Source organism: Brachypodium distachyon, chromosome 3 (assembly GCF_000005505.3).
Source record: "Brachypodium distachyon strain Bd21 chromosome 3, Brachypodium_distachyon_v3.0, whole genome shotgun sequence".
NCBI lineage: Eukaryota > Viridiplantae > Streptophyta > Magnoliopsida > Poales > Poaceae > Brachypodium > Brachypodium distachyon.
Genome location: NC_016133.3, coordinates 28,958,826 through 28,976,972, shown reverse-complemented (window position 1 = coordinate 28,976,972; position 18,147 = coordinate 28,958,826). Strand labels below are relative to the sequence as shown.

At 47.1% G+C, this 18,147-nt stretch overlaps 1 pseudogene; it reads right to left on the bottom strand.

The window, feature by feature from the left end:
* Positions 1-1,878: 1,878 nt before the first annotated feature.
* Positions 1,879-17,519, bottom strand: LOC112271667 (annotated as a pseudogene).
* Positions 17,520-18,147: the final 628 nt, after the last annotated feature.

Genomic DNA, 18,147 nt, shown 5'->3' with positions numbered 1-18,147 from the left:
TGATGCTACTACATTCTGCTATGTTTATTTGTTGCGAACTCAAGATGAGGCTTTAGACTACTTTAAAATCTATAAGGCTGAAGTTGAAAATCAATTGGAGAGAAAGATCAAATGTTTTAGGTCGGATCGTGGTGGCGAGTATTTCTCCAATGTATTTGATGAGTTTTGTGCGGAACATGGTATTATTCATGAGAGGACGCCTCCCTATTCTCCCCAATCAAACGGGGTCGCCGAGAGGAAAAACCGCACGTTGACTGACTTGGTGAATTCCATGTTAGCCACTACTGGTTTATCTAAGGCATGGTGGGGGGAAGCGCTACTGACTTCATGTCATGTCCTGAATAAAGTTCCAAACAAAAATAAAGAGAAGACTCCCTACGAGGAGTGGATTGGAACAAAGCCATCATTTTCTTACTTGCGCACTTGGGGATGTTTGGCGAATGTCAATGTTCCAATTCCCAAGAAACGCAAGCTCGGACCGAAGACAGTGGATTGTATCTTTCTAGGCTATGCTCAGCGGAGCATGGGCTATAAATTCTTAGTAGTTAAATCCGAGGTACCTGATATGCATGTTGATACTATTATGTAATCTGGTGATGCAACATTTTTTGAGAATATTTTTCCTATGAAAGATATGCATAGCATTGCTAGAATTTCTTCTGAAATATTACCTGAGTCTAGCATACCTGAATCTAATACATCTGATAATGAATCTGAACATCCTGAGGATGATGTTGAGAAGGATGACAATGAAGCTCCTTCCAGGAGTAAGAGACGAAGGATTGCAAAATCCTTCGGTCATGACTTCATTGTGTACCTTTTGAAGGATAATCCCAAAACCATTGCAAACTCATATGCATCTTCGGATGCAGATGACTAGAAAGAAGCTATCCAGAGTGAGATGGACTCCATTCTGTCTAATGGGACTTAGGAGCTATCTGAACGACCCCACGGTTGTAAGCCAGTAGGCTGCAAGTGGGTGTTCAAGAAGAAGCTAAGGCTAGACGGTACTATTGAAAAGTATAAGGCACAGCTTGTGGCGAAAGGCTACACTCAGAAAGAAGGCGAAGATTTACTTCGACACCTATTCACCCGTTGCTAGACTTACTACCATTCGAGTACTACTATCCCTAGCTGCCTCCTATGGTCTTGTCGTTCATCAAATGGACGTAAATACAGCTTTCCTTAAGGGAGAGTTGGAAGAGGAAATATACATGGAACAGCTAGACGGATTTGTGGTAAAGGGTGAAGAGAGAAAGGTGTGCAAGTTACTAAAATCTTTGTATGGACTAAAACAAGCACCTAAGCAATGGCACGAGAAGTTTGACAGAACTTTAACTTCTGCAGGCTTTGTCATTAATGAGGCTGATAGATGTGTGTACTATCGCCATGGTGGGGGCGAAGGTGTTATTTTGTGTTTGTACGTGGATGATATTCTGATTTTTGGTACAAACATAAAAGTGATAAATGAGGTCAAGTCGTTTCTATCAAATTGCTTTGATATGAAAGATCTGGGAGAGGCTGATGTTATTCTTAACATTAAGCTGGTTAAGGATGAGAGTGGAATTACTTTGTTGCAATCCCACTATGTTGAGAAGGTCCTGAGTCGCTTCAGTTTTACTGACAGCAAACCTTCACCAACACCATATGATCCCAGCGTGATACTCAGAAAGAACAATGGAGAAGGGAAAGATCAATTGAGATATTCTCAAATAAATCGGTTTCCTTATGTACTTAGCTAGCACTACGAGGCTTGATATCTCTTTTGTTGTGAGCAAATTGAGTAGGTTCACATCAAATCCGGGTATAGATCATTGGCGTGCACTAGAAAGAATATTGCGCTATCTAAAAGGTACGATGAGTTATGGAATACATTATTCAGGGCATCCAGCTGTGCTTGAGGGATATTGTGATTCGAACTGGATCTCCGAAGCAGATGACCGGGTATGCCTTCATACTTGATGGTGGTGTAGTATCATGGAGATCTTGCAAACAAACCATATTGACGAGGTCAACTATGAAAGCAGAGCTTGCTGCTTTAGATACAGCCACCTTTGAGGCAGAGTGGCTAAGAGATCTTTTGATGGACTTGTCGGTGGTTGAAAAACCAGTACCGGCCACTCTGATGAACTGTGATAATCAAACAGTTATTACTAAAGTGAACAGTTCAAAGGATAACGCGAAGTCATCAAAACACGTGAGGAGACGTGTGCAGTCTGTCAGGAAATTGAAAAACCCCGGAGTGATAACTGTTACATATATTCAAACAGACAAAAACCTGGCAGATCCTTTTACCAAGGGACTATAACGTAATGTGATAGAGAGTGCATCGAGGGAGATGGGGTTGAGACCCGTGAATGTTGTGCCATAGTGGTAACCCAACCTATGTGATCGGAGATCCCGTGAAGTAGGACCTGGAAAGAACGAAGCTATCGGTATAACAGTGGAGAGTATGTTATAACCCTCTGTATGTGAAGATGTGCGACTCTCAAATTGCTGTAAGATAGGTTGGCGAAGCCTAATGTGTTCATTGCGGCTATGAGTATCGAAAGATGTTGTTCTACAGATTATTCTTGAAAGAACACACATATATGAGCCCGACTGTCTAATGTCGCAGTCTATGAGATTTGGGTGATCTCCAGTAACTCATGAAGAGACCACTGAGTAGGACTATGCTCCACCCGCGGGGTAGACTACTGATAGCCCAGTACTGGTTGACTTTGAGTGAAATCTATTTCACGCCAGCTTGCAATTCAAGGCTTAGTCCATTGTGAGTGTAGATGGATGTAACTTAAAGTTTTAGGCAGAAGTTCAACTTAACAGTTTCTGTTGAAACACTAGTATATATAAACAAGTAGCGGAACGGGCAAATCTCTATATGGGTATTTGAGATCTGGTGGGGGATTGTTAGAATTTGGTGGGCCTGAACAGCCCAAGCCCAAGTTTTAATAAATTCTGAAAATCTCAAATGCCCATTCATGAAGTGGGATGAGGGGAGTGGGAATGGGAATAGTCTCACCTTACTAGTTTAGAGTGAGTGAGACCAACATATAAAGGATGTTTCTTCTCACCTAGTAAGCAACTGAGCAATGGAAATCACCATGCGCGCTCCTCCTCCTCCGCTCGCCTCGTCACGACGCGCATGCGCGCCGCGTTTCGTGGATCGAGTTCGAGTTCGAGTCGGGTCGGGCCGGGTTTCCTATCTTTTTGTCACGCGCGTGAGGTATTTTTGGAATCTGCTACGGACTCGTGTTGTGGAGTCGGTTCAGGTTTCCTAAAACGAACCGACCTATACCTGCGTGACTATATATACAGCAGCCCCGTCCCTTCGAACGATACGCAACACAACCGAGCTAGGGTTTTGTCTGTCTCTCGCTTCTGCGCCGTCGTTGTAGTCTACTCCATGCCGAGCGCCGGCGTGCACCAGCGATCGGGAGAGCAGTTCTCCGGAACCTTTCGCCTTTGTAATCCTTTACGGGAGAGGGCGAATATGGTTTTTGGGAAGCGCTCCGCGCGACTGCTCGTTTTCTTGCAACCACGGGTCATCTACCTCCTCGAACCGGCGGGTGCGCAACGCGCCGCCGTCTTCTTCGTCAACAACTTCGTCAAGCGAACGCAGCAACGGCTTTTTTTCCACCGCAACAGTACGTACACCGTGATTCGATCTACTGTTTAGTTATGATCTGCGAGATTATACTATTGTTAATTGTGCTGTTGAATACCTCTAGTATATTCGAGATGCATGTGCTAGTTGGTACTGTCGTCATGATCTATATTATGGAATTAATCTTTAATTTGTTAGTCCCGAAATTGCTTAATTTTCCAACAAAATCTTCTTGCCCGCAATTGAGGAGCGCGGCGCGGCCGCCGCCGCTGCCGTCCTGGTACTGCTGCTGCCGCCATTGAGGAGGGTGGCGCGGCCGCCGCCCACCCCGGCAAGGAAGCCGAGCTGCGCCGCCCTGTCGTAGTCCGGCTCAGGCGCGGCCAGAGGTCGAGATTCGCCCCTGCTTCGTGGTTTTTTTTTTCTGCTGTACGCGCTCTGCATTTACAAATTGTTCTGTTCTTTGTTCTTCTCTGTTCTTCACAAAGGGATCCATGCCTGCCGTTGCAACAAGGTGCATTTCATTCTCGGTGTAAATGCTACTCGGTCCGTTCATAATTTTTGTCAAAATATTACATGTATCTAGACACATTTTATGAATAGATACATCCATGGGCAAATTTGAGACAAAAGGAGGGGTAGTTGAACATGAATGTCATCTTTAGCAAGATCGGTAGTAGTTGATCAATCCACTTTCAGTTCCGCAGAAAATGATATCGTTTGCGGTGAAGATGCCTGTTATCTTGTTACCTGGCTCCCTGCAGATAGCCTTCCAACTTTCTGTTGCGTCTCTCAATCATATCTGTTGGGGTCCATTAGCAGAAGCATAATCAAATTGGCAAGCTCTGCAATTTTGTAATCAGATTGCATGTCAAGTAGATGAAATCGTCCAGCACTGTCCCAAACCTATCCCAAATGTTCTATTTAGGGGATATGAACATTTTGTCACAAAAATCATCTCGCAATGACATCTCCTCCTAAACGGACAAAATGTCATGTTTGTCCGGACACATCACCTAAACTTCCTCCAAATTTGAGGGAGGTTTGGGGTGTCCGGACATTGTCCGGTGCTCTTTTTTGTCCGCCCTGGCCCCACAACAAGAGATGAGAAAAAGAGAAGAAAAAGTAAAAAGGAGAAGAGAAAGGATAATGAGACGGAAAAGCAAATTTGGGAGAGAAATTTGGTTGCTACTCCAAATGACCAAAACAAGACATTTGGACACAAAATTTGGAGGATCCCATTGGAGTTGCACTCATTCCCCATACATTTGTTCCCTTCGGTATTGGCATTTTCTTCTTAGGTTTGCATGGGCCTTCTCCAGTCCTGTGAAGTCTGCTGATTTTTGGGGATTTTCGGGCGAGATTAAATTTGATTTGGCCGCTAAAAAAATAAAGTGGATTTTCAATGTATGAAAAAAGTATGACAGAGGCCGGGGTATTCCCTCCTTTAAAAAAAATGTATGAGAAATTTGTGAAAATATTTGGGAAGAGAAGTTTGGAGGATGCCATTGGGTAATGAGGCGGACATTTGGTGCATACATGTCCATTTACTCGCCCAAATAGACATGAAAAAGACATTTGGAGACAAAATTTAGAGAATCCCAGCTCTAGTCTGACCTGAGTGCTCATGAATGACGAGATAGTAGTATCTCATCGCAGTGCAGAGAGGAAAGAGAGAGAATATCTGGTGCTCCCAACCCCTTAGGTTCTACCGTGCTACCAACGCACGGTAGCACCCCTAAAAAGTTTTTAAAAATTTAAAACTAAATTGAGTAGGTTCATAAAATGTGTGTCTATCATCTTGCAAAGTTTCAAATCCAAATTCATAATATGCATAGAGAAACAAAAAAGACAAATGCAACCATGAATAGTGTCAAGAATTTTGTTTTTTGTGTTTTTGTCTTTTTGCGACCTATTCACATCAGGATTTGTCTTTTTTGTTTCTCTACGCATATAATGAATTTGGATTTGAAACTTTGCAAGGTGGTAGACACATATCTTATGAACCCACTCAATTTATTTCAAAAAAATTGAAAACTTTTTAGTGGTGCTACAATACATTGATATCACAGTAGCACCTAAGGGGTTGGGAGAAAGGAGAAAGAGAGCGAAGTGACCCGCCCTTCTCCCCTCTCCTCCCCTCTCTTCCCCTCCCTACTGTTCACAGAGAAATCCCTAGATTTCGTCTGGAGCCCGGCCCGATCCCGTAACCTTTCCGCCGGCAAGGCTGGTTGGAAAGGGGATGGGGGAGGTGCTCGGAGCTCCGTAGTTGCTAGGTTCCCCTTAGGGGTAGTCGGCTTAATGTCGGGGTGTGGCATAATGCCGTTAGGGAGATGGCCGTGGCTGAGTTCGAGCATAAGCCGGCGGCGTTCGGCGGCAGTGATTCCCGTGGTGGCCAGTGGGTGGCTGACGCGGAGATGGTCGCCGGCGACATCTCAAATAAGCTCGAAGTTCCTTCTTTGCAGGGGATTTGTCTGCCTTCTCCTTACTGTTGGAGTCATCATGGAGATGGCTCTCCGGCGAGAAGATGGCGGCAGATTGGAGCAACCACTTCGAGGTCGAGCACATAAGCAACGGTTTCCGTGGAGGAGATTCGGCGCCATCAGCTGGCTGCCGGCTCACACCGTGTTGTTGCATCCTCAGACCGAAGGGCGGCCATTTCAATTCCTCCTAGCCATGGTGCAGAATAGGAGGCAGATCTACATCCATCTGGTGGCCATGGTTACTTGCTATGGCAGCTTTGTCGTCCCAAGTGGCGTAGTCCCTGGTGTTGGCGAAAAGATCACCGGCGGGGTGTGGTTTAGGACCCGATTGCGTTTTTCCTTTCCTAATTTGGGTCCTTTCTGCAAAGTCCAGAGACTTGTGTGTAATTTTAGATCTTCAGTGGCTCTAGTTGTAATCTGTGTGATGTCCTCTACTTGCTTTTTTTTTTTTAAAAAAAAGCCGAAGTGACCCGTGCCTGCAAAGTGCCATCGCCCAGGATACTGAAGAGTTACTGCCGTCAGCTCAATTCAAGTCTGTAGCCCGCACGCAACCGGCCACCCCCACACCAGGCCGAAGCTACTGCCGTCAGCTCAATTCAAGTCCAAGCAAGCTACGTGTAGAGCATTCAACATTTTCGACCCCATCTGAAAAATAAAAATAAAAACATTTCAACTTTGACCCGCAAGTGTAGAACATTTTTTACTGCACTTTGCTCTGCGGTGGATTGAAATGTTTTACTATATAAATTTCGTCAAACTTTTTGAAATTTAACTTAGGACAATGTTAAGACTCCTTACATTTAGAAATGGAAGGAGCACTTGAAGAATTTAAATATTGTACAGCCCAATTGGAAATAATATGGGTGTTCCCTCGCTAAAAAAGAGAGGACATAACATGGGCATTAAGAATGGTATTCTGACGCATTTTGCAAAGGTTTTATGTACTAACGCACTAATGGATTGGGAGACAGAGTTCTAGAACATGAATTGTTGTTCCCGTGCTTGAGTAGCCCTTTCATGAATGAAGAAAATTTTGTGCCAGGTGTATGGCTGAAAACTATATGAGAAGATTGGCAATGGCTCGCGAATTGATGGTAACAGAGGCAAGGCATATGGAGTAGGTAACTAAATACCATAGTTTCATAAAGAGCTGTGGACTGTGTAGGGCTCCATACAATTATAGAACTATATTTAGAGAGCTGTACAGGCTTCTTTAAAATAAGAGTGAATTTAACTTTTTATGCAATTTAGCAAAATTTCCTTGGTTTTATTCCATTTAAGATTTTTTTGACATGGTTTTATCTCTTTCTTCTAAGATTTTTTGGTACCCTAAGAGAGTCACCCTATGTGTGCGGCGCGCAAGAGACATACCTTCTGAATACAGTTCTGACCAAGATTTATATATTTTTTTCCAATTTGTAGGTCACATAAATTTTAAAACTAGTGTGGTTTAACAAACTTAAAGCTAGATAAATTTTAAAATTTTGAAGGTCACATAAACTTCTCATTGTATTTTTTTTTTAACAAACTTAGCTGGTGTGGTTTAGCATACTCGGGTGTGGATGACCCCTACCTAGTTGAAGGCAAGAATTTTGGTGGGGACCAAATTCTTCTATCTCAAAATTACAAACTAGATAAAAAAAACCGAATTTTCCGTTAGTCAAAGTTTATAAATTTTGGTTGAGATAATACATCTGAATCAAACTACGAGGCAGATGCAAACTGAGCGTGGTTTGGTTCCTTGTGGTGGAACTAACCCACACAGGTTCAGGTCCTAGATTTGGCACGAGTGCTCTCTTTTACCTGGATTTATTTTAGGGTTTAGCCGGCGCTGTTCTTTTAGTGGGAATGGATGTGCGGCTGCATTCGTAGGGTTGAGTGTTTGTGAGCGTCTATGTATGTACTATGTTTCTCGAAAAGAAAAGAAAAAATTTACGACGAGGCAGATTGTGTCAAGAGGATCTCTATATATATATAAACAGGTGAGCGGTACATGGAGAAGTCCAAACCAGAAAATTACAGAATTGTGCAATGAAGTCAGAGGACTCCAGGCAAATTTCATCTCTTTTGTGATCAACCACGCGCAACGGGTATCATACATTTCCCCCCTTTTGAACAATATCGTTGCATGCATAGTGGGTAACATTAGTTTCATGCTTCCTGGTTTGGTTCACCGCAGTACTATCTTAGATTTTACTCTCCCCGAACACCATCTGTGCTACGGAACAACAAAATGAAAAGATACACTCAAGATATATCTACTTCCTAAGAAGACATCAATGCATTCTTTCCAAAATTTATATAACACCATCCAGTCAAAAAAGTATTTGACTAAAATGCTCCCTTATGTAGGATCCCACACTTATGTTAAACTTTAACCGATTGCAACATTGAGGAGATAATTTTCCGTCCCTGCGTTGCTACGAACAATAAAATACATGATGTGGGCTGATGGCTGAGAAGTTTAATAATTTTCAAAAAGAAAAAAGTCTTGGGGGGGGGGGGGTGTTTGTGGGCTGGTTTGGCTTAGGCCCAAACGAGGGAGGGAGTGGTCTAAGCCTTTAGGGTTTTGGGGAGCCAGTGGGCCTTGGAGGGTGGCCCAGGTAGGAGGGCACAAGAGTTCCTTCTGTTCGGAAGAAACAATGGTAGCGGCGGCTCTACTGGCTGCTGCTCGCCAGCGATAGAGGGAGGAGGAGGTGGCGCCGAAGTGACGGTGATGGTGGGCGACCTTGGTTTCGAGGCCGCGCTGTACGGCGATGGAGGTCGGCGGCGGCGTCTTCCGACGTGGAGGCGGTGCCGCAGTTGGCGTCGTCCGCGGAGGTGGTGGCGGAGTAGACATCGTCGTCATGGCGGTGCCGCAGGTGGGAAGCAAGGAGCCGTAAGGGTCTGATGGCTCACCGAAGTGAGGTTCGGGTGACTTCCCTGTTGTGGTACCGCCACGATCAATAGAGGGAGACGGCGCAAGAGGAGGAGCCGGAGTGAACAACGACGACGACAGTAACCCCCAGTGGCCGAGCGCCGGCACCGGCAGGTATGGCGGGCTGGGCCCATCGGGTTACACGGCAGGGGTGGCCATGCTCGTGAGCTTGCTGGTCATCGTCGCTGTTGGGGGCCACGTGTAGAGGGATGGGCATGTCGTGTTGGACGTCGCCGGCGCTGTGCCACGAGGAGCTCGTCAACGCGACTGGGAGAGACGCTGCCGCGCGGGTGCCGCGGACAGCTCGGATTCGGGAGGTCTTCTTTTTGCAGGATTGACAACAGCTAAGCGAACGTTTTTTTCTCATGCGGGAGTGGCATATCCCTCATAATTTTGATTAAAAAACCTAACGCGACGACCGTACCATCACCATCAACTCCAATTTAATATATTGTTATAGATATGTTTGGTCTAGCAAGCTACGATGGTGGTTATAGCTTATTTTCAGACAATTATTATCTAGTAAAGCCGATTCTGTGTCTATTTTATGCTGCTAAATGCAAGGCATGGAATGTGGCGGCGGACCGCGAGGCAAACCTGGCCCTCACTCTCCCAAGTAGGATACATTATCCTGCTCCTTTCTTCCCATTGTCCTGTTCTTACTTCCTAACCGCAGGCAAATATTTAAATCAGGTGGCACAGTCATTGAGGAGCGCGGGGCGGGCTTCTAATGTTCCAGCAGTAGCCTTCTCCCACTATAATATCAGTCTATGCAGTCAACGAGTGGCTCTCTGTAGCTATATGTTGCCTTAAGCTGGTTTAGAGGTCAGCTCTATCCTCCAATCTCTGTAAACCCAGTCGGACGTGTGTTCAGTGCAGTGCTAGACTAGATTGCTAGACAGTGTGTGTGCTGCCTATCTGATAACTGCCAACCTTTTGTCCTTTCATGGCGGTTTGGTCTGTTGATAGCTGCGGATTTTAGGGAGAGAAGGGCTCTGTATTCTCTCTGCTTCGCCCGGGCCAGCAGTTACCAACTTCACTCTGTATGAAGAATCGTGTCGTGTGGGGGGCATAGCCTTGACTTGAGTTTGGTTCGGTTTGCTGCCTTCTTTGCGTTTCGTTGGGGAAAGCTCGCACACTCATGTTTTGCCTGGTTTCTGCATTCTGAGGAACAACAATGGACCTGCCATCTTCGCAATGCGAATGCAGAGATTGCTTGAGTTGGTCACATGATCAGTTGTTGTCAGTCTGTGCCAATTAGATCCTGACAGTAGTAATATGTCCATGTGGTAATCGGGGAGCTGGACGATCAACGAGAGATGCCCGTAGTTTAGCCATCTCGTTCGCCACTTGCTTCATACCGGGCCGCTCCATGGGCAGCTCGCTAGCGCACGAGACTCCAATCCTCGCCACAGAAACCAGGCATCGTTCCTGTGCGGCACGCTGAACCAACGGCCGGTTTCTTCCAGCACTGACAAGCCGGGGATCGGCTACGAACAAGACGCCGCCGACTCCTCCGGAATTGGCCGCCTCCCCGACAAATCTGGCGAGCGTGAGCCCATCCCGGAACACCGCGTCCGTGGCCGTCTTCCCGGTGAGCATCTCCAGCAGCAGGATCCCGTAGCTGTACACGTCGCCGCTCGCACATGCTTGCCCGCCCATCCCGTACTCTGCGCAGACGAAGGAATCTCACTCTCAGGGCATTAATCCCGGCCCGTTCAACATTTTTGCAAGAAATTACACGTTCATAATTTACTCGTTCGGTTGATTACCTGGTGCAATGTAACCAATGGAACCCATGAGGACCAACGAACTGGCTTAGCCAGTCCTGGTCCTGGCCTCGACGCCGTCGAGAAACCTCGCGAGACCAAAGTCGCCGACACGTGCGACCATGTCGTCGTCGAGAAGGACGTTGCTCGGCTTGAGATCACAGTGCACGATCGGCACCTCGCAATCGTTGTGGAGGTAATCAAGCACCAATGCCACGTCGACCGCGGCGTTCAGCCTCTGCACCAGCGTCAGCGTGCCGCTGTCGTCATCTTCATCCTCGCCGGGCTCCGGGTGCAGCCACCTCTCGAGGCTCCCGTTGGGCATGTACCCGTACACCAGCGCCTTGAAGTCCGCCCCTTTGCTGTCCACGCTGTCGCACACCGTCAGGATCCTGGCGAGGTTGCGGTGCCGAACGTGCCGTAGTGCCTCGCACTCCGCGACGAAGGTCGCCAGCGCGCCCCGCTGCTGCCGGAGGCCAAAGACCTTCACAGCCACCGCGAGCTCAGCGCCGTCCTCCTGGAGCATGGTTCCTTGGTACACCGACCCATGTGAGCCGGCACCAATCAAGTTGCCGGAGGAGAACCCGTTGGTCGCGTTGGAGAGCTCCATGTATGAGACCTTCCTATGCAACTCCTCCAATCGATTTGCCACTTTCGGCCAAGCCTTTTTCCCACGTCTCCTCGCCAACAGACACCCCGAAATTATAAGAACAATTGCGATGCACGCGATGGGAACAGCCGGCTTCAGGCGAAGCCGTGTCGGTTGCTACACAGGGCGGCAGCCGCAACTCCCTGATGCCTCCACAGAGAAGATCGCCATTTCCGGCGAACTGAACCGCCGTCGCGTTGGCGAATACTCCCTTCACAGGGACCTCACCGGCGAGACAGTTGAAGGACAAGTTCAGGACCTGCGAGTATTGCAAGTCTTGGAGAAATCGAGGGAACTCACCGGACAGGTTCTTGCCAGACATGTCCAGCTCCTTTAGGCCCTTGAGCGCCCCGAATGTCGACAGTGAGACACCGCCGGTGAACATATTGCCGTGGAGATCAAGCCTTTGAAGCATCTGACACTGGCTGATCGTCCCTGGGATCGCACCGGTCAACCTGTTGTTGGCGAGATCCAATGTTTGGAGACTCTGAAGGTGGCCAACCTCCGCCGACAGCTCGCCTGACAGGAGATTGTTCAACATGTTTAGGATGTATGACATGGCCCTGATGGTGAAGATCCGCGGCGGGATGGTGCCGGTGAGCCGGTTCCCGACAACACTAAGGTAGGCCAGGCTCCGGCAACCTGCTAGGCTGGGCGGCACCTCGCCTACAAGCTGGTTCTCACTCAGCTCGAGCTGAGTGAGCTTGGTGAGGTTGCCCAGTAAGAGCGGTATCGTGCCGGTGAGGCGGTTCCCGAAGACGAGGAAGTCGACCATGTTGGTTAGAAGGCCGACGGACTCCGGGATGGCCCCGGAGAAGTTGTTCACCTGGAACCTGAGGGTCGCCAGCCCTGCCAGTTTGCTGATGCCGGAGGGGATGGTCCCGGATATCCGATTATCCTCGAAGGAGAGCCAGACGAGCTCCCTCGACAAGTTGGCAACCTACACCGGGAGCTTGCCGGAGAGATCGCTGTGGAACATGCTCAGCGTTCGCAGCTTGCTACAGTTGGCCAGGGCATCCAGGAATCGCCACTCGCTTGGCGTGGCCACTTGTAGCATGTTTTTTTTAACCCAGTGGGCCATCCCACCGATTTCATTTAAAGAAACCGTCAACAGTTTTACAAAGTAACAAAAAGATCTTCCAGCAAAACACAACCGAGAATCACAGCAACGCCAGATAACAAAACAGCAGGTTCGTAACTCCTTCTTCATCAGCTTGTAATCCTCTTGACACTAGGAGCCCATCCATTCTTGATTGCGTACGCCTCCAAGACCACTTGCTTAACTCGCCGAGCTCCCTCCATTAGGTTTCGCCGGCTTCTTCCTTTCTGCAGGATCGACCACATGTCAAGGTGATTATAGAGGGAGAAAATCACAGCTACAGGGTCATCAGGCATTTTCTGTTTAAAACACGCGTGTTTCTGGTTTTCCAGATAGTCCAAACCACTGCCCCCCCCCCTCAGGACCAATTTATGTTGGCCTGCAGGGAAGGAAGTCATCCACGCACCGAACATGTCATTAGTGCTAAATGGTGCTCTAAGCAGCCCAAAAGCACAGACAATGACTTGCCAGATCAGTCTAGCAAGAGAGCAAGAGAAGAGAAGGTGATCAACAGTTTCGAACTCAGCACAGAAATGGCAGTGTATGTCACCAATCCATCCCCTCCCGATCAGGTTGTCCTTAGTGAGAATGTTGTTTTTCAACATCAGCCACAAGAAAATCTTGATTTTCAAAAGAATCTTGAGCTTCCATAGATATTTGTAGGGAACCAAACACTGGCCCCTAAGATGTAGGTACGGAGAACTAACTGAGAACTATCCACTTTGGGTTAAGTTCCACTTAACTCTGTCCTCCTCTTCAGAGAAGGGGAAAGCTGCAAATTTCTCCTGAAGCATCTGCCATTGTTCAAAAGCATCTCCAAGCAGTGTTCTTCTGAATTGAATCCACGGAATCCCTTTTTCTCTAATTCAGGCCACAGTCACTTTCTTCATATAAGCCAAATTGAAAAGCCTGGAAAACTGAGCAGCAAGAGCACCACCTCCATCCAAGCATCTTCCCAGAAAAGGGTTTTAGCTCCATTCCCAATAATTCTGGAAATGCATTGCTGGAAAATGTGATTAACTCCCATCAAGCCCTGCCAGAAATTAGAGCCGCCACTTTGGTCATATCCTGATAGCACCTGTCTCTGCAAATATTTCTTATACATAAGTTCCTGCCACAAACCATCAGAATTTTCCAATTTCCAAAGCCATTTACAAAGTAAACTCTGGTTCATGGTTACAAGATCAAGAATGCCCAAGCCACCACTGTCCTTAGGCAGACAGACAGTGGGCCAGTTGACCATGTGGTATTTTCTCTTCCCCGGGTGTTCCTACCAGAGCATTCGTGCTCTAAAATAATTCAGCCGTTTGATGACCCCCTTGGGTGCTTCCAGGAAAGAAAGCATGTACAAGGGCATGTTGCTGAGACATGCATTCACTAACACAGTTCTGGCTCCAGTAGAAAGTATGTTGCTTTTCCAACCACTGAGTTTCTTCTCCACCCTCTCTTCCAGAGGCTTCCACTGTGACAAACATAGACGTTTATGATCCACTGGGATCCCTAGATAGGTCAAGGGGAGTGAGCCTATGTTACAAGTGAAAATTTAACTGTATTCTGCACTCTTCTGGCAAGCATCCCCTAAGCAGTAAATCTCACTCTTATGAAAATTAATCTTCAAACCAGACACCTGTCAAACAGGCAGAGGATGAATTTGAGGTTTCTAGTATTAACCAGATTATCTGCTAGGAGGAAAATGGTGTCATCTGCACATTGCAGAATAGCCAGTCCTCCATCCACCAGATTAGGTACCAAACCTTCAATCAAACTCAGCTCCACTACCTTGTTGACAAGCATAAACAAACCATCAACAATGATGTCAAACAAGAGAGGAGACAAAGGGTCTCTCTGTTTGACACTCTTGTAGGTGGGGAAATATGGACCAATCTGGTCATTAACCTTAATTGCAACCCTCCCCCCCCCCTCCCTAACTGTCCTCATGATCCAATCACACCAAGTATCCCTAAAGCCTTTGGCCTACATCATTTGATATCAGAAGGGCCACTTGACTTTGTCATACACCTTCTCAAAATCAATTTTGAGCAGCAGCCCAGGCAGTTTGGTGTGATGGATTTCATGAATAGTTTCATGAAGCAGCACTACACCATCCATGATGAATCTGTTTTTGATAAAGACCAGTTTGGGTATTGGAGATGACAGATCCAATCACTAAATCCAATCTATTTGCTAACACTTTAGTCAGTATCTTGTAACTGACATTCAACAAGCAGATAGGTCTGAACTTTTGAATTATCTTTGCATCAAGCACCTTGGGAATCAGGGAAATGATCCCATGATTCAATCTCTCAATGCAAAGTTTACCAACATGAAAAGCATCAAAAAGTTCCTTCAGATCCAGTTTGATAACATCCCAAAAGACTTGGAAGAATACAGCAAGGAGCCCATCAGGGCCAGCTGCTTTGTTATGTTTCATCCCAAAACAGATGTTTTGATTTCGTCAAGATCAAATTCTCTTATCAGGAATTCCTTATCTTGTACTGATAATTGTGTGCACTCAATCCCATCAATCTTTATTTAAGTCACCTCAGGTGGCCCAAATAGATCCTTATAGAATTTAGTCACATATTTGAGAAGATCAGCATCCCCCACAATTTCAGCACCATTGTTTTGCAGCATATCAATGTGATTTTTCTTTTTCCTACCACTAGCTTTGAGATGGTAGTACTTAGTATTAGCATCCCATCTTTCAAATCCTTCTCATTTGATCTCTATCTCCATTTTAGTTCATCATCTCTTAATAGTTTTTTTAGATTAGTATCCAGGCAAGATTTAACTGTTTTCTCTATCAATGATAGTGGAACAGTTTCACTCTTCCGGTCTAACTGATCCAACTGTTCCAGCTTTTTCTTTTTATACTCTCCTGCCAAATTGAGATGCCAGCCTTTCAGGTGCCTCCTGGCCCTCCTGGCTTTTTCCTGCCATTTGTCCACATCATGTTTACAGTAAGTTTCTCCAGTCCAGCTTTGTTTGACCAGGTCATGAAAACCATCTCTTTCAAACCAACAATTCTCAAATCTAAAAATATTGCAATGAGGAGGATCAATTCCAGAAGCCAGTAACAGGGGAACATGGTCAGAAAGATCTCTGCCCAAGCCTGTTACTGTGGCTAAAAGAAATTTCAGATTCCAACCAGTAGACACTAAAATTCTATCTAATTTCTCAAAAGTGGGATCCTCTTGATTATTAGACCAAGTGAATAGTCACCCCTAAAGAGGCATCTCTTTTAAACCACAAGTCTCAATGATAGGGTTAAACACATGGCTCCATCTATTCAATGGGCCAGGTTTATTCTTCTCCATCATCTTCCTTATAATGTTAAAATCCCCACCAATAACCACATTTTCCTGTAGTTTATTGCATAAATGAGCAAATTCTAGCAAGAAAGCATCTTTGGCTTCATGTTGAGCAGGGCCATATACTACTACAAGATGCCATTTAGTGTTGGAATGTTTATCCATCACATACATCCTGAGGAAGTGTTCACCATGTTCAAAGCCAAGGAGATCAGCAGAACCAGCATTAATACCTAAGAGCAATCCTCTAGATCTGCCCCTAGGATTTATATATTGCCAAGAAAAGTTTCTAGGGCCAGATAAACATCTAAGCCATTGGTCAGAGGGATCCTGCTTCATAGTCTCTACCAAACCAATGAATTGAATCCCTTGTTGTACAATAAGCTCTCTCAGGAATCTTTGTTTTTCAGGACTTTCCAAACCCCTACAATTCCAAAAGAATCCTGACATTAACCGTCTTTGTTCTTGGGGGGCCTCCCCCTTTTCTTCTTTGCTAGCTCTACCCTAAAAATAGGGGAGCACAACTTGACAATCTTGTTCGAAGGTTTCGTTAGCTTGGTCAAAGCCTGACCAGCATGGAAACCTGGACATGTAGCATGTTGACGCTCAAACTCAGATGGGCAAGGTCTCTGAGCACGCCAAGATTCGCGGGCATAAGGCCGACGAGGTTGTTCTCGCCCAGGTTGATGAGGTGCATAGCCGATGCGTTGCCCAGGCTCACCGGCACTCCCTCGGTGAGCTTGTTCTCGAACATGCTGAGGAAGTAGAGATGTGGGAGGAGGTCCCCAATGTCGGGGAGGAGGGTCGTGAATGAGTTGTAAGACAACTCTATCTTCCCAAGGAACGTGAGGTTGTAGATGGAAGCCGGGAGCTTGCGGGCGTGATTGTTCAAGGCCGCCACTATGGACTGCAGGCTCCTGGATTGGCCTATCTCTTCCGGCAAGCTCCCACGAAGGTTGTTGAACTTGACCGTGAACATGACGAGGGCCATCAGGTTCGCGAACAACGACGGTGGAATAGTCCCAGTGAGAATGTTGGACGCGAGGTTGATTGACTGCAACGACGACAGAGCGGCGAGGGACGGCGGTATGCTTCCCGTGAGGTGGTTCTGGGAGAGGTTCAGATCCACGAGAGCTGCGAGACGGCCGAGCTCCGATGGGATGTGGCCGACGAGCAGGTTGCGGGACAGGTCGAGGTGCGTCATGTTGGTGAGCAGCACCCCCGCCTCGCCCGGGATGGCACCGCCAAGCTGGTTGCCGGAGAGGTCCAGCCGGCAGAGGCAGTGCATTCCGCCAATGGACGGCGGTATGCTCCCGATGAGCCCGTTGTCAGACAGCTCAAGAGAGGAGAGGAATGTGAGGTTGCTGATGGCCGGCGGGATGGAGCCGGCGAGACCCGGAGAGGCGAGCGACAGCGCTGTCACTCTGCCGGCACGACGTGGCAGGCACGAGACGCCCTGCCACTGGCACAAGGGCAGGGAATCGTTCCAGGAGCTCAGCGGGCCGGCGGGGCTGCCTAAGACGGCGTGCTTGAAAGCCAGCAGGGCGGCGCGGTCCGTCTCGTTGCCGCTGAAGACGACGCTGGTCGAGCAAGTCTTCTTGGGATGATGCAGCACGAACAGGATGATGAGAGTGATGATTAGTACGATATGATGGCAGCGGCGGCAATTCCGGCCTACGGCGAGTTGCATGACGATTTCGGATAGCTAGCGATCCAGATGACCGGATGCCAGTTTGACTTGTGAGAAATCATTAGAAAGAAGCGGAGATGCGCGTTGAGATTTGAATCGCGGTTTCTTGCACAACTGTGGAATCGATCCAGTCTGACGTATTACGCTCCGAGTCCCATCAAAACCTCGCCCTTGACAATTTCAGAGCAAATGAAAGCGAAAAAGATGCCACCGTACGTGGTGTTGAAACCGTCTTGTATTTTGATCAGGCAATGATGCGTTCAGGCGATAAAGCCCCTTGGTTCAGACTTATTATTAATTTGATCGATCGTTTGACTCAGTTTTCTTCAACCAAATTTTCTATGACTCGAAGATTATTTGATTGCATCGACGCACTCGTGGTCGTGGTGATGCTGGTAGCGCTCGACGCAGCCGGCTGCCCTGGGTGCATAAACAAAAGTGTGCTCGAAGCTCGCATGATCAACATTACATTTTCAACAATCTTTTGGTCAAAGTTGTATTTTCGGCACCGAATCAATATGCAGAATGACTATTTTGGGAACCGGATGCATGGTGTACCTTCTGTTGCTACTAGAGCAACTCCAGCCGTCCCCCCATGTGGCGTCCGGCCTGCCACATTTTTGAGCCA